Raw genomic sequence first — 14,218 nt, 5'->3', positions numbered from 1 at the left:
TTTAAGCTTTATATCTGAGTTTCTGCAACTGGAAAATCAGAAGTGTTTATTAATCAAAAATGTTCAATCTTTCTGTCTGTCTATCTATCAGGCACCTGCATACTTAGTTACCTACTTGTTGATATAGAAACTTTTCAAAATGAAATCTTACATGCAACCCCAAGTTGTCTTCCTGGCTCAGTTCCTTTTATCTTTCCAAAGATTCATCAGTATCCCTTATTCTTCTCTAGGCTATCTATTTTTCCCCATCCAACTCTTCAGGGTAATATTATTTTACAAACTAAACAATGAAAAAAAAATACTAGACCAGATGATCTGTTTTCCTTATACTCTAAACGCACCATTATTGCATAAAAGGAGGGGACCCATAATGACTATAAATTTAAGATCATGTATCTCTCTTTCAGTCCCTTCCTCTGAAATCACCCTGGAGTTATCATATTTAGAGAGTTTGAGGAAAATTCTAACTTTGTTCATAAATGGGCAACCAGTACAATTTTTTTAATAGTTTTATTATTTCTACAAATTTGTAGGTTCTTTACATCAATGCCATTCTGTTAAATATACCAAATATCCTTAAATATATATTTGTAATTTTAAAAAAAATCTTCACTGTTCCTTCATATATACACACATAAAATTCAACCCAATTGTAATCTTCTATATAAATTTTAACATGTTTTACATTTCTTTTGTGTATCTATTGCACATTTGTTTGTGATTTCATTATGTTCATAAATCTGAGAAAAATTGATATTTTCACTAACTAGAATTATAACATATTTTACCATTAATTGTATCTTTTTTATGTTCATTAATGTTTTATGATTTCATTCATGTGGTACTTGTATATTTCTTATTTAACATTTTTCTAACTATATTTTACATACAGATTTTCCTTTTATTATTTTGGAAATGGGATGCTTTATATTTTATTAATTGATAAATGCTGGTGTAGAGACAAGCTGCTTTTTAAGATGTTAAACTTAAAACTCTAAATGATTTAAATAGTTTTCTGATTATTTTCTTGAAACCAACCAAGAAAGTGATGGGTTTATCTTTCCTTTCAAATACTATACCTGCTGGAATAAGAAATGGCACTTTGGGCAAAAAAGTTGACAGTTTCTTACAAAGTTAAAACTATACCTAATAGTTGACCCAATAATGTCATTTCTAGTTATACAAGAGAAATAAAAACATATCTCCACAAAAAGAATTGTACCTGAATTTTCATAGCAGCTTTATTGACAGTAGCTAAATGTAGAAGCAACCCAAGTGTTGATCAGGAGGAAAACTGATAAATGAATGTGTTTAATTCTACAACAAAATTTAGCATAACAATACAAAGGAAGGAACTACAACATTAACTGATTAAAATAAAACTTTTGTCCAAGAATAGTTTTGTACACTGGATATTTAGATTACTCATTTTATTTTATTAAATAAATGTAAGGGTATAATTTTACCACCAACCTCTGTAGCTACATCTGCATCCCAGGGATTTTGGCATGTACATTTGTTTATATTCAGGACTCAGTATTTTGTTAATTCTTGTTAATCCTTCTTTTAACCCTTGATTTTAAAAAAGAAGATAAAAAGTGGAAGGCAGGTAGCAGTCAGAGAACCATGTTCTCTGTGGAAGATGTTGTCAGCTCCTATACTCCAGGATAGGTCTTGACTCATCCCAGCTTTGTTCCCACAGAATGGTACCCAGGTCCATCTCTTCTGCCAGCTCTTGACTCCACTTTCAGTATGTATCTTTTTCCATTACCCTCCTTGGCCATATCTGCAAAGTTAGAATTTGAGAGTTATGCCCTTCTTTGCAGCCAAGGAGATTTTCCAAACTGTTTTTTTTTTTTTTTCCTTTACAAGATTGAGGACCAGCTATAACTTTGCATCTCAAATATTTCAATATTTTAGGCATAGATGGCTCTGTTTTTGCTAGTACACATCTTTTTTCAAAGACTGATCAATTCCTTCAGCAAAAGCCACATTCATAATCCTTTTTGAGATAGAACTCTCTACATATTTAATTTCAGATAATTGGAGTACAAGTATCTATGTAACAAGATATTTAATCTTTCTAGAGACATTTAGGTCTAGGAGAAAGGTCTACTATATACCACTAGATACCATCTAAATATTTTCAAAAATGTTAACAAATGACAAAATGGGATTAAAGCCACACTCTTCAGTCTTCACTTGGAGTCCATTTCTTAATGGTTGCATGCTATGTTTGATCTTTTCCCTGAAGCTGCATTTAAATGGCTCACTTTTGATTTAGTAAAAAACTCTTTACTCTGAATTTTACTTTTAATTTCCATCTAAATTATCTTGTAAACCAGCTAGTCTTGTTCTAATCCCCACCATTTTCTTGCACCACTATAACGAATGCAACTAGCAAGAACCAGCTCACACTTCACACTTTCAACGTTTTCTTTCAAAATCTCAGCATCCAATTTCACCCATTTATTGGAGACATTTCCTGTTTTCAGGTTATTTTAGGCACCACTTTTACTAGTATTTCACTATTGTGGAAGTCACTATTTTCCAGCCTCCTGTGTTTCCTCATTTGTTGCCCAACGGTGAAAACATATTTCAAACTTCTGCTCACATTACGTGTACTAATATTCCTGCTGGACAAAGCAAGTCTATGGCCAATCACTAAGTTAACATAATGGGAAGTTTAGTCTTCCCACATAGACAGTGGACGTGGGAAGTGTTTCCTGAATACTAGTCTTTATTACCATATCAGAGTCATAATACATTTTTAAAGTAGCCTGTCTACAGAAAAAAAAGGTAATCAGAGAGAATGTTTGAAGCTCATCTTTTGAATTTTCAAATAAACATTTATATACATTGGTAGGAATCTTGCTAATTTTGCCACATAAATATTTTTATTATACTCGTGGACATGCCACTCTTTGAAAGGACATGTATGTACCTAGAGAGTGGTTGAAGTGTCTTTCTATTCCTATCACCATATCACAGAAAACTGGTAACTACTTCCCACTAGAGCTAGTGGACACAGACTACATAGAAAATTTTCTATCTGCAAAAGTTAATTATTTCTCAATCCCCTTGATATTTTCTGTCATCTTCCACAGAAAAAGAGGAAGCATGTTCAGTTGATAAAGTGGTTGCACATGTGAACATAATCCTAATTGTTTAACCATTTTATAGCAAAGGAAATTCTGAGAAACATTTGCAGAAATAATTTCCCTTCATAAAACATTTATTTTGGTAACTGAAAAAATGTCTAAAGATGACGAATTTTTTATTTTCTGTTTTGCTTGCTTTTCATGAATCAAGATTATAGGAGGTAGGGGATTTATCGGCTGGTCCAGGAAAAGATATGACCATGTTAGGCAGTAGCACATCCAGCTTTGTCTGGTGATGTCTTGACAGGTTAGCATGTGGGAGAAATTTCCCACAAAACTAGCCTATCCAGAGGCTATGGCTCAGAGGTCTACTACTCGGAGCAGGAGATAAGTAAACTCCCAGGGGAAAGGGGAAACTGAGACAGAACTTAGATATGTCAGTAAGTTGCTTACCCTCCTAGGGGGAGTCTTTGGTCAGACCACTCAAAAAGAGGGACCTTATAACTGCAAGGCCCCGTGTTACCAATAGATAACAGTTGTTGAGTGAGGTTTCGTGGGGTAGTCAAAGCAGGAAGCCTCTACATGGCTCAACATTTGCTTATTTGGTCTATTTTAAAAATAAGCAGATGTGCAAAAATGTGGGTCTGGCACTGTCAGGCTTTTAAACTGGAAGATCTCAGTCTGCAGGGAAGAAATAGCATAGAGACTAATACACGGAGGCCATTGTTTTGTTGTTTTTTTATTTATTTTTTTCTCATTTATGTAATAGTGAGGCAATAGAAAACATAGCAAGGCAGAATACATGGACTTTGGCTGCATCTGTGAGCTCCGATATACAGTTTTTAGCGACTTAGGTTAAGTACACGATTTAATGTCTCTGAACCTGATTCTCCTCTTCTCTAAAGTACAGTGATTAGATGAAGGGTCCACAAATGACTTGCAGGACAAATCTGGCCTACCGCTTGGTTTTGTAAATATTTTAATCGGACACAGCCACATTTGTTTGTTCATATATCGTCCCTGGCTGCTTTCCTCTCCAAAGGCATGACTGAATGTTTGTGAAAGTGACCAAATGGCTCACAAGCCTAAAATATTTACTATTTGGCCTTTTTTACAGAAAGGTTTACAGACCCCCCCAGCCTATTCTATAACACAGGCTTCCTTCAGCTTAAACCTTTTGGACTTAAGAAAAAAATTACAAGTCCAGATTTATCACTTTGGAGTTCCTGCTTCTTATTTTTACTTACCTTTTGAGCAATCATTCAGTACTTCTGCTGTGGAGTCCATTTGTAAGTTTCATGTCAAACATCACAGACATCATTTCTCACACAGCTAAAATTGATGTTTCTAGTCTTACTGAATAAATCAATAGTTACTTCATTTTCAGTCTAACCTGAAATGAAAATGGGAAGGTAAAAACAATGCAGGGAAATGAAAGATATAATATTTAATTGAAATAACATGAGTATTTTATGTTAAAAGAAATGTAATTACCTAATTGGATTTCAGCCAGTGGCATGCCTTCCCTGTGTCTTGGTTGAGTGACCCAGGTCATTCCATCTCATCAGGGGTTCAAGTCTACATTTTAACATATCGTCTGGCAAAGGACAAAAATTAGTCAGAAGCAGCCCATTCATTTGAGGCACTTAGATTTTTATTTGGCAAACATTTCCATTAAATTATTAACATTTCAATGAGCAATCATTACTTATTACAAGAAGCTTCAAATTGTCAGAAATCAAACTGAAACCTCTCAGAAATCATTATGTCTTATTCCCTAATAAAAGGCAAGATCATTTGGCTATATGATGAGCAAAATTTTATTCAGATCTTCATTATATTGCCAGCTCAAGAATAGTAAGCCACATTATACAACTGTGCATCATATACATTTTTAAAATAACTTAAAGCATAATGAGAACATTCACCTAAAAAAAGAGATATGTGTTCGTCTCAGAATGTTTTTGCCATGTATATTTAAAATAATTCCTTCATGAGACTGGAGTGTGATTGAAGCCACAGTTTATTTAAATTCGTTTCTACTATGCATACGATTGTGATGGGCCAGTGGATGTAGTAAAAAGATAATGACCATGAGTTTCACTGATTTTTCAAAAAGAAAGTGCAAGATGGGAATTGAAAAATTTTAAATGTATTCTCTGTTTGCATGAAAAGTGAGGTACAGTATTTGACCAGGTATTCTAATTTTAATATTTATTGTTTGCTATATATGCAAATTAACAACGAACCACATCTAGATCTAGCTGATATAACCCAAATTGTTACCATGTATTTTTTATTTTTAATAATTGGTTGACTCATGGATTAATTTATTGATTGCTAGATTGATTATCCTGGCCTGACTCCTGTAACAAAAGTAGAAAGTTGCTTACCTATTGTTTTCTTTTTTTATTTATTTATTTTTTAAAAATTTTATTGTTATTTCCCCAATACAGTTTTTTTTCTACTGTACAGCATGGTGACCCAGTTACACATACATGTATGCATTCTATTTTCACACATTATCATGCTCCATCATAAGTAACTAGACATAGTTCTCAGTGCTACACAGCAGGATCTCATTGCTAATCCATTCCAAAAGCAATAGTTTGCATCTGTTAACCTCAGGCTCCCAATCCACCCCAGCCCCTCCCCATCCCCCTTGGCAACCATAAGTCTATTTTCCAAGTCCCGATTTTCTTTTCTGGGGAAAATTTCATTTGTTCCATGCATTAGATTCCAGATATCCCTATCAGTGCTTTTTACAACTATTTCCTTATTTAATACTGATGATATCCCTGTGAACTAGGTTCTTTTTATTGTCATTTGTTTGTTTCCATTTTATCACTGAGGATACTGAGGCTCAGGGTAAAGTGTACACTGAAAACAGAGAACAAAAAAGCAGAGCCAGGTTTCAAACACAAGTCTCATGGCTTTGGATGTCTAAACAGAATAAGAACAAAAATATCATGTCTCATCAACCTAAGCTCATATTGATTCTGCCCAGGTTTGCTGACAATTACATTCATAAGATGGATAGAATCCTATTTAGAAAATGACAATTAAAATCCTTGATAGTGCTTTTTGAGAAGCAAAAGGAATAGTTCTAGAATGGAGGCCATGAAATTAAAGATAAAAGCTTATAAGCAAATATTAATTGTGGTGTCACATCAGTGGTGGTGATGTTTAAATAGGACATTTTTCAAATGTGCATTCCCTTTATTCCTTTGCTGCTGCCAGTGCTGTAGCACTGCATGTTTTCTCATATCCTACTTCCAACTGTATTAAGGGACTACCCCAGCAGAGTGCCTACTTGGACCCCATTTGATGAATAGCAACCCTGTGTAGGTGACATGGAGGAAACAACATGCCATGCCGATACACGCAGGGATTAGCAGGAAATGATAGGGCTTTGTGGCAGCTACCAGGTCAGATGGATCATGCTTCCTTAGGCATAATAGATCAGCTGCCCTCACGCTGTGGCTTTTGTTGACGCCGTGGAAGCCATCCCAGCCTGTCTCCAAAACAGCGTGCTTTTGACAAGGATTTTAGTTCCTGCTGCTGAACAGAGCACATTTCAATGCCTTGTTGGCTTATAGCAGCAGTTAAAAGAACACTTAGCCCAGCTTCCTTTATGGAAAGCTGTTGGCAGGTAGTAAAGAGCTGTATGGCACACCTGGGCAGGTGCTGAAAATGGCTTGTGTTTTCAGGAACACGTCAAATTCTAGAAATTATAGTTCCAAGTATCCTAAAGTAAATTCCTATCAGGTATGGAACTTCTTCGCTCAGAATTCCTTTACAGAATTGGAGCCAGGTTTTCTTATATCTGACTTAAAGTCTCTTGACAAGTACATTTTATTAAGAAGGGGTTAAAATGTTATAACAAGTTAAATAGTATGCTCAATATTTCTGTGGAAAAAAAAGTTTTGAAAAAATTTCTGTACTTATTATGTCCTGCTGACACCCCCTCTCCTTTCTAAAGAATTATTTTAGGGTAGTATTATTTTCCCCCTTGATTAGAAATCCTCTCTGAACCATTAACCTCTTACTATGTGACTGCCATGTAACAAGTTTGTGATAAGAACGTTACATGCATTACATCTAAAGTGTGTTTTGTAGCCCAGTGGTTATTTATGTACTTGTTACTACTGAACATCTTTTGAACACTTTTTGTATTAGAGAATTTAGTACATTAGAGATCCAGCCTGCTCAAGCTAGAAACCTAAGTTTCTTTTCCTAACTCTGTTCATTAGAACAGAGAGATGACCAAGGCTCTGTCAATCAAAGACACATGAGAGCCTGATTCAGGAGACAGAGATGTTAGGAAGAGGACAGTGGGTAGAATTTATTGGGGAAGATATATGGGTGTGATGAAGGGACATCTGTTTGTTTCAAGTTTCTACTTAAATAGCCTTAAATACAACCTAGGAGTCAGGATCTTAACATTCCTCTCGTTCTAAGACTTTGGCCTTTGCAGATTCTCAGTGAGCTGCCTCTATCTCTTCAAGTATGATTTTGTAGTTAAAGAGCATAATATAGCTGGACTAGGTGCTCTTGGAAAACTGCCAGTAACAAACTTTTAAGCATTACCTTTCAGTTCTTGTTTTGAAAGCGCATGTTACTCTTAGTAGAGGGAAGTGTAGCAGATATGTCCCCTTAGATGCCAAAGTAATGTGCTCTACTCTCTCTTCTTTTTCCCTTTGTGTAATTATCAACTATGTGGGGGTAGATCTATCTTACTGTACCCAAGACTTTAAGTGGTTGAATGCATGATTTGTGTGAAAATAATTTCATATCTTTCATGGTTATCCCAGTACCTTTAATAGGGTGGGTACTAAATAATTATTAAGTAAATAGCTAAATGTTTCCTACCCAAACATTGTTATATAAAGCAAATTCTATGTATTAAGCTTTTTTTTCCATTTTTATTTTTTATTATTATTATTATTTTTTTATATTACAATTTTTTTTATTTTCCCACTGTACAGCAAGGGGGTCAGGTTATCCTTACATGTATACATTACAATTACAGTTTTTCCCCCACCCTTTCTTCTGTTGCAACATGAGTATCTAGACAAAGTTCTCAATGCTATTCAGCAGGATCTCCTTGTAAATCTATTCTAAGTTGTGTCTGATAAGCCCAAGCTCCCGATCCCTCCCACTCCCTCCCCCTCCCATCAGGCAACCACAAGTCTCTTCTCCAAGTCCATGATTTTCTTTTCTGAGATGTTCATTTGTGCTGGATGTTAGATTCCAGTTATGAGTGATATCATATGGTATTTGTCTTTGTCTTTCTGGCTCATTTCATTCAGGATGAGATTCTCTAGTTCCATCCATGTTGCTGCAAGTGGAATTAGGTCATTCTTTTTTATGGCTGAGTCGTATTCCATTGTGCATATATACCACATCTTCCGAATCCAATCATCTGTCGATGGACATTTGGGTTGTTTCCATGTCTTGGCTATTGTGAATAGTGCTGCAATGAACATGCGGGTGCATGTGTCTCTTTTAGTAGAGTTTTCTCCAGATAGATGCCCAAGAGTGGGATTGTGGGGTCATATGGAAGTTCTATGTATAGATTTCTAAGGTATCTCCAAACTGTTCTCCATAGTGGCGTACCAGTTTACATTCCCACCAACAGTGCAGGAGGGTTCCCTTTTCTCCACAGCCCCTTCAGCATTTGTTATTCGTGGATTTATTAATAATGGCCATTCTGACTGGTGTGAGGTGGTATCTCATGGTAGTTTTGATTTGCATTTCTCTTATAATCAGCGATGTTGAGCATTTTTTCATGTGTTTGTTGGCCATCTGTATATCTTCCTTGGAGAAATGTCTATTCAGGTCTTTTGCCCATTTTTCCATTGATTGATTGGCTTTTTGCTGTTGGGTTGTATAAGTTGTTTATATATTCTAGAGATTAAGCCCTTGTCAGTTGCATCATTTGAAACTATTTTCTCCCATTCTGTAAGTTGTCTTTTTGTTTTCTTTTTGGTTTCCTTTGCTGTGCAAAAGCTTTTCAGTTTGATGAGGTCCCATGGGTTTATTTTTGCTCTAATTTCTATTGCTTTGGGAGACTGACCTGAGAAAATATTCATGATGTTGATGTCAGAGAGTGTTTTGCCTATGTTTTCTTCTAGGAGTTTGATGGTGTCCTGTCGTACATTTAAGTCTTTCAGCCATTTGGAGTTTATTTTTGTGCATGGTGTGAGGGTGTGTTCTAGTTTCATTGCTTTGCATGCAGCTGTCCAGGTTTCCCAGCAATGCTTGCTGAATAGACTTTCTTTTTCCCATTTTATGTTCTTGCCTCCCTTGTCAAAGATTAATTGACCATAGGTGTCTGGGTTTATTTCCGGATTCTCTATTCTGTTCCATTGGTCTGTCTGTCTATTTTGGTACCAGTAACACACTGTTTTGATGACTGTGGCTTTGTAGTATTTCTTGAAGTCTGGGAGAGTTATGCCTCCTGCTTGGTTTTTGTTTCTCAGGATTGCTTTGGCGATTCTGGGTCTTTTGTTGTTCCATATAAATGTTTGGATTGTTTGTTCTAGTTCTGTGAAAAATGTCATGGGTAATTTGATAGGGATTGCATTGAATCTGTAGATTGCTTTGGGTAGTATGGCCATTTTTACAATATTGATTTTCCCAATCCAGGAACATGGAATATCTTTCCATGTCTTTACATCTTCTTTGATTTCTTTGATTAAAGTTTTATAGTTCTCAGCATATAGGTCCTTTACCTCCTTGGTCAGGTGTATTCCGAGGTATTTGATTTTGTGAGGTGCAATTTTAAAAGGTATTGTATTTTTTTATTCCTTTTCTAATATTTCATTGCTGGTATACAGAAATGCAACTGACTTCTGAATGTTAATCTTATATCCTGCCACTTTGCTGAATTTATTAATCAGTTCAAGGAGTTTTGGGGTTGAGTCCTTAGGGTTTTCTACGTATGGTCTCATGTCATCTGCATACAGTGACAGTTTGATCTCTTCTCTTCCTATATGGATGCCTTTTATTTCTTTTGTTTGTCTAATTGCTGTGGCTAAGACTTCCAAAACTATGTTGAAGAGCAGTGGTGAGAGTGGGCATCCCTGTCTTGTTCCAGATTTGAGTGAGAAGGCTTTCAGTTTTTCCCCATTGAGGATTATATTTGCTGTGGGTTTATCATAAATGGCTTTGATTATATTCAGGAATGTTCCCTCTATACCTACTTTGGCGAGGGTCTTGATCATGAATGGATGTTGGACTTTGTCAAATGCTTTTTCTGCGTCTATTGAGATGATCATATGATTTTTGACTTTTTTTTTGTTAATGTGGTGTATGATGCTGATTGATTTGTGTATGTTGAACCATCCTTGTGACCCTGGGATGAACCCAACCTGGTCATGGTGTATAATTTTTTTGGTATGTTGTTGGATTCGGTTGGCTAAGATTTTGTTGAGAATTTTTGCATCCATATTCATCAATGATATTGGGTGATAGTTTTCTTTTTTGGTGGTATCTCTGCCTGGCTTTGGAATGAGGGTGATGGTGGCCTCATAGAAGGTCTTTGGGAGTATTCCTTCTTCAACCTTTTGAAAGAGTTTAAGGAGGATGGGCACCAATTCCTCTTTATATGTTTGATAAAATTCACCTGTGAAGCCATCTGCTCCTGGACTTTTATTTGTAAGGAGTGATTTTATGACTCTTCAATTTCATTTCTAGTGATCGGTCTGTTCAGTTGGTGTGTTTCTACTTGATTCAGTTTTGGCAGGCTATAAGATTCTAGAAAATTGTCCATTTCTTCCAGATTGTCAAACTTGTTGCCGTATAGTTGTTCATAGTATTCTCTTATGGTTTTTTGTATTTTGTATTTCTGCTGTATCTGTTGTGAGTTCTCCTTTTTCATTTATAATTTTGGTTATTTGGGTTCTTTGTCTCCTCTTTTTAGTGAGTCTGGCCAGAGGTTTGTCAATTTTGTCCACCTTTTCAAAGAACCAGCTCTTGGTTTTATTAATTTTCTCTATTGTTTTTTGAGTCTCTATTTTATTGATTTCTTCTTTGATCTTTATAATTTCCTTCCTTCTGCTGACTTTAGGACTTTTTTGTTCTTCTTTTTCTAATTCATTTAGGTGGAGGGTTAAGTTGTCCATTTGGGATCTTTCTTCTTTTGGAGAAAGGCCTGTATTGTTATAATTTTCCCTCTGACCACTGCTTTCGCAGCATCCCATAGATTTTGAGAGGTTGTGTCTTCATTATCATTTGTTTCAAGGTAGTTTTTAATTTCCTTCTTGATTTCGTCATTGACCCATTGGTTTTTTAGTAGCATGTTGTTGAGTCTCCATGTAGTAGGTTTTTTCTCTTTCCTTTTCCCATGGTTGGTTTCTAATTTCATGGCATTGTGGTCAGAGAAGATACTTGAGATAATTTCTATGCTCCTAAATTTATTGAGGTTAGCTTTGTGTCCCAATATGTGGTCGATTCTTGAGAATGTTCCATGAGCATTTGAGAAGAATGTGTATTCTGCTTTTTTTGGATGTAGTGTCCTGAAGATATCAATTAAGTCTAACTTTAAAACTATTGTTTCCTTAGGATCTCTGTTGCTTTATTGGTTTTCTGTCTAGAGGATCTGTCCATTGATGTGAGGGGGGTATTAAGGTCTCCAACTATGATTGTATTCTCATCAATATCTCCCTTTATGTCTGTTAATATTTGTTGTATGTATCTGGGTGCTCCTATGTTTGGGGCATATATGTTGATGATAGTAACATCCTCTCCTTGGATGGATCCCTTAATCATTAAATAGTGTCCTTCTTTGTCTTTCTTTATGTCTTTTGTTTTAAAGTCTATTTTGTCTGATATGAGCATTGCGACTCCTGCTTTTCTGTCATGTCTATTGGCGTGAAATATTTTTCCCCACCCTTTCACTTTCAATCTATATGTATCTTTTGTCCTAAGGTGAGTTTCTTGTAGGCAGCATATTGAAGGTTTTTGCCTTTTTATCCACTCAGCCACTCTGTGTCTTTTGATTGGGGCATTCAGCCCATTGACATTTAAGGTGATAATTGATAGATGATTATTTATTGCCATTTGAACCTCATGTTCCAATTGATTCTATGGTTCTCCATTCTTCCTTTCTTTGTTTTTTTTTTTTTGTTTTGTTTTTTTTTTTTTTTTTGTTGGATGTTATTATCTGCTTGAGTGTATTTTTTTTTCATTTTTTGCAAATGCAATATTTGTTTTGGCTTGTGGTTTCCCTGTTTTTTAAGTATGCTAACCCCTTCCCATAATTGTGTGTTTTAGCCTGATGGTCCTGTAAGTTCAAACACTTCATTACTATATTAAAATTAAGAAGAGAAACATACAAACAAACAAAAAGGGTTATTTACTTCCTAACATCCCTTGCCCACTTTTTATGGTTTTGATGACTCTTTTTTATTTTTTTCTTTTTAATTTTATTTTGTTTGAAGCATGTTCATGATTAAATCTGTATGCTGGCTTATTTGAGTGACTGCTCTTTGATTGTGGTTTCCTCAGTCCTAGTTCTTCCTCTTCTTCTTCTTTTTTTTTTCTTTCTTTTTTCTTCCCTTTCCTTCATTTCTTTTTGGTTTAGAGAAACCCTTTCAATATTTCCTTTAACCTGGGTTTTGTGTTGCTGTATTCTTTAAGTTTTTGTTTGTTGGAAAAAATTTGTATTTCCCCTTCTATTTTAAATGATATTCTTGCTGGATAGAGTATTCTAGGTTGCATATTTTTTCCTTTTAGCACTTTAAATATCTCTTGCCATTCCCTCCTGGCCTGTAGTGTTTCTGTAGAGAAATCAGCTGATATTCTTATGGGGGTTCCCTTGTAGGGAACATTCTGTTTTTCTCTTGCTGCCTTGAGGATCCTCTCTTTATCACTAACTTGTGCCCTTTTTATTATGATGTGTCTTGCTGTGGGTCCATTTGGGTTCAGTTTGTTTGGGGCCCTCTGTGCTTCTTGTATCTTGAACCCAGTATCCTTTAGATTTGGGAAGTTGCCATCGATAATTTCTTCAAATATATTTTCCATGCTCTTATCTTTTTCTACTCCTTCTGGAATTCCTATTATGCTAGATTGGCCCGCTTTATATTATCCCATAGGTATCTTATATTGCTTTCCAGTTTTTTGATTCGGTTTTCTGTCTGTTGACCGGATTGAGTGATTTCCATTATTCTATCTTCCATATCACTGATTTGTTCTTCTGCATTATTCATTCTGGTTTTTACTGCCCTTAGTGCAGTTTGCATCTCTGCAAATGAATGTTCTAGTTTTTCTTGGCTCCTCCTTATATGTTCTAGTTCCTTTCTGAAGGTATCTGCATTACTGTTCATATCTTCTCTTAATTCCTTCAGTATTTTCACTATTTCTCTTTTGAACTCCAGGTCTGTCAGACTGCAGAGGTCTGTTTCATTGTTGACTGTTTTTGGTGAGTTCTCCTGTTGGTTTGACTGGGGGTGGTTTCTCAGCTTCATCATCTTGCTTGTTTTCTTTCTCCTGAAGGAGTTGTACTCTCCGTTATCGGGCAGTGTTTGCCTCGTCACTGCCATGGAATATTTCCTGAGGGCTGGTGTTGTTGGTCAATCTTTTTTGAGGCAGTGTGGCTTTTCTGGAGTGTTGATGGGGCTAACAGTGTTTCTTTGAAGCAAAGGAGGACTTCCTGAGGGCAGACAGGACTGAGAGGTCCACACCGCGATGGTAGCAGATTTCACTTGGCCATGCAGAGCTTGCTCTGGTGTTTTTAGGCTGTGGGGTTCTTGCAGGGGGTTGGCGGTGTTGGGCAGCTGTTCCTCAGGAGTGCATCACCCCCTGGGGGCTGGAGCAGCTATCTGGGTCATTGAGAACCTGAAGGCGCTTCCCTAGGGCAGCCCAACTCGGAAGGATGGCCTGAGAATGTAGGCGGATCTTTTCACAGTCTGGCCAAGCTTGTTACAGCTTTTCTGGGCTGCAGGGGCTCTTCCAGGGGGCTGGTGGTGCTGAGCAGGTATTCCGTGGGAGTGGGGCACCCTCTGGGGGCTTTGGCCGGTAGCAGGGCCACTGGAAACCCAAGAGTCTCCTCCCCAGGGAAGCCTGACTCAGAAAGACTGTCTGAGATCTTTTCCCAGCTCATCCAAGCTTGT

General features: G+C 36.4%; 1 long non-coding RNA gene across 4 annotated transcripts in view; it reads right to left on the bottom strand.

The window, feature by feature from the left end:
* The window catches only part of LOC102165712, a 640,592-nt gene continuing 627,597 nt past the window's right edge, over positions 1,224-14,218 (bottom strand). For all 4 annotated transcript variants that reach the window (XR_002342756.1, XR_002342754.1, XR_002342755.1 and 1 more), the window contains 3 exons: positions 4,596-4,698; positions 4,349-4,494; positions 1,224-1,786 (listed from right to left, as the gene is read on the bottom strand). This is a non-coding gene — a long non-coding RNA (uncharacterized LOC102165712). The remainder of the gene's footprint in view (positions 1,787-4,348; positions 4,495-4,595; positions 4,699-14,218) is intronic.

This window comes from Sus scrofa, chromosome 3, assembly GCF_000003025.6.
Source record: "Sus scrofa isolate TJ Tabasco breed Duroc chromosome 3, Sscrofa11.1, whole genome shotgun sequence".
NCBI lineage: Eukaryota > Metazoa > Chordata > Mammalia > Artiodactyla > Suidae > Sus > Sus scrofa.
Note: the sequence above shows the minus strand (reverse complement) of the source record. Positions and strands in the feature narration are given on the sequence as shown.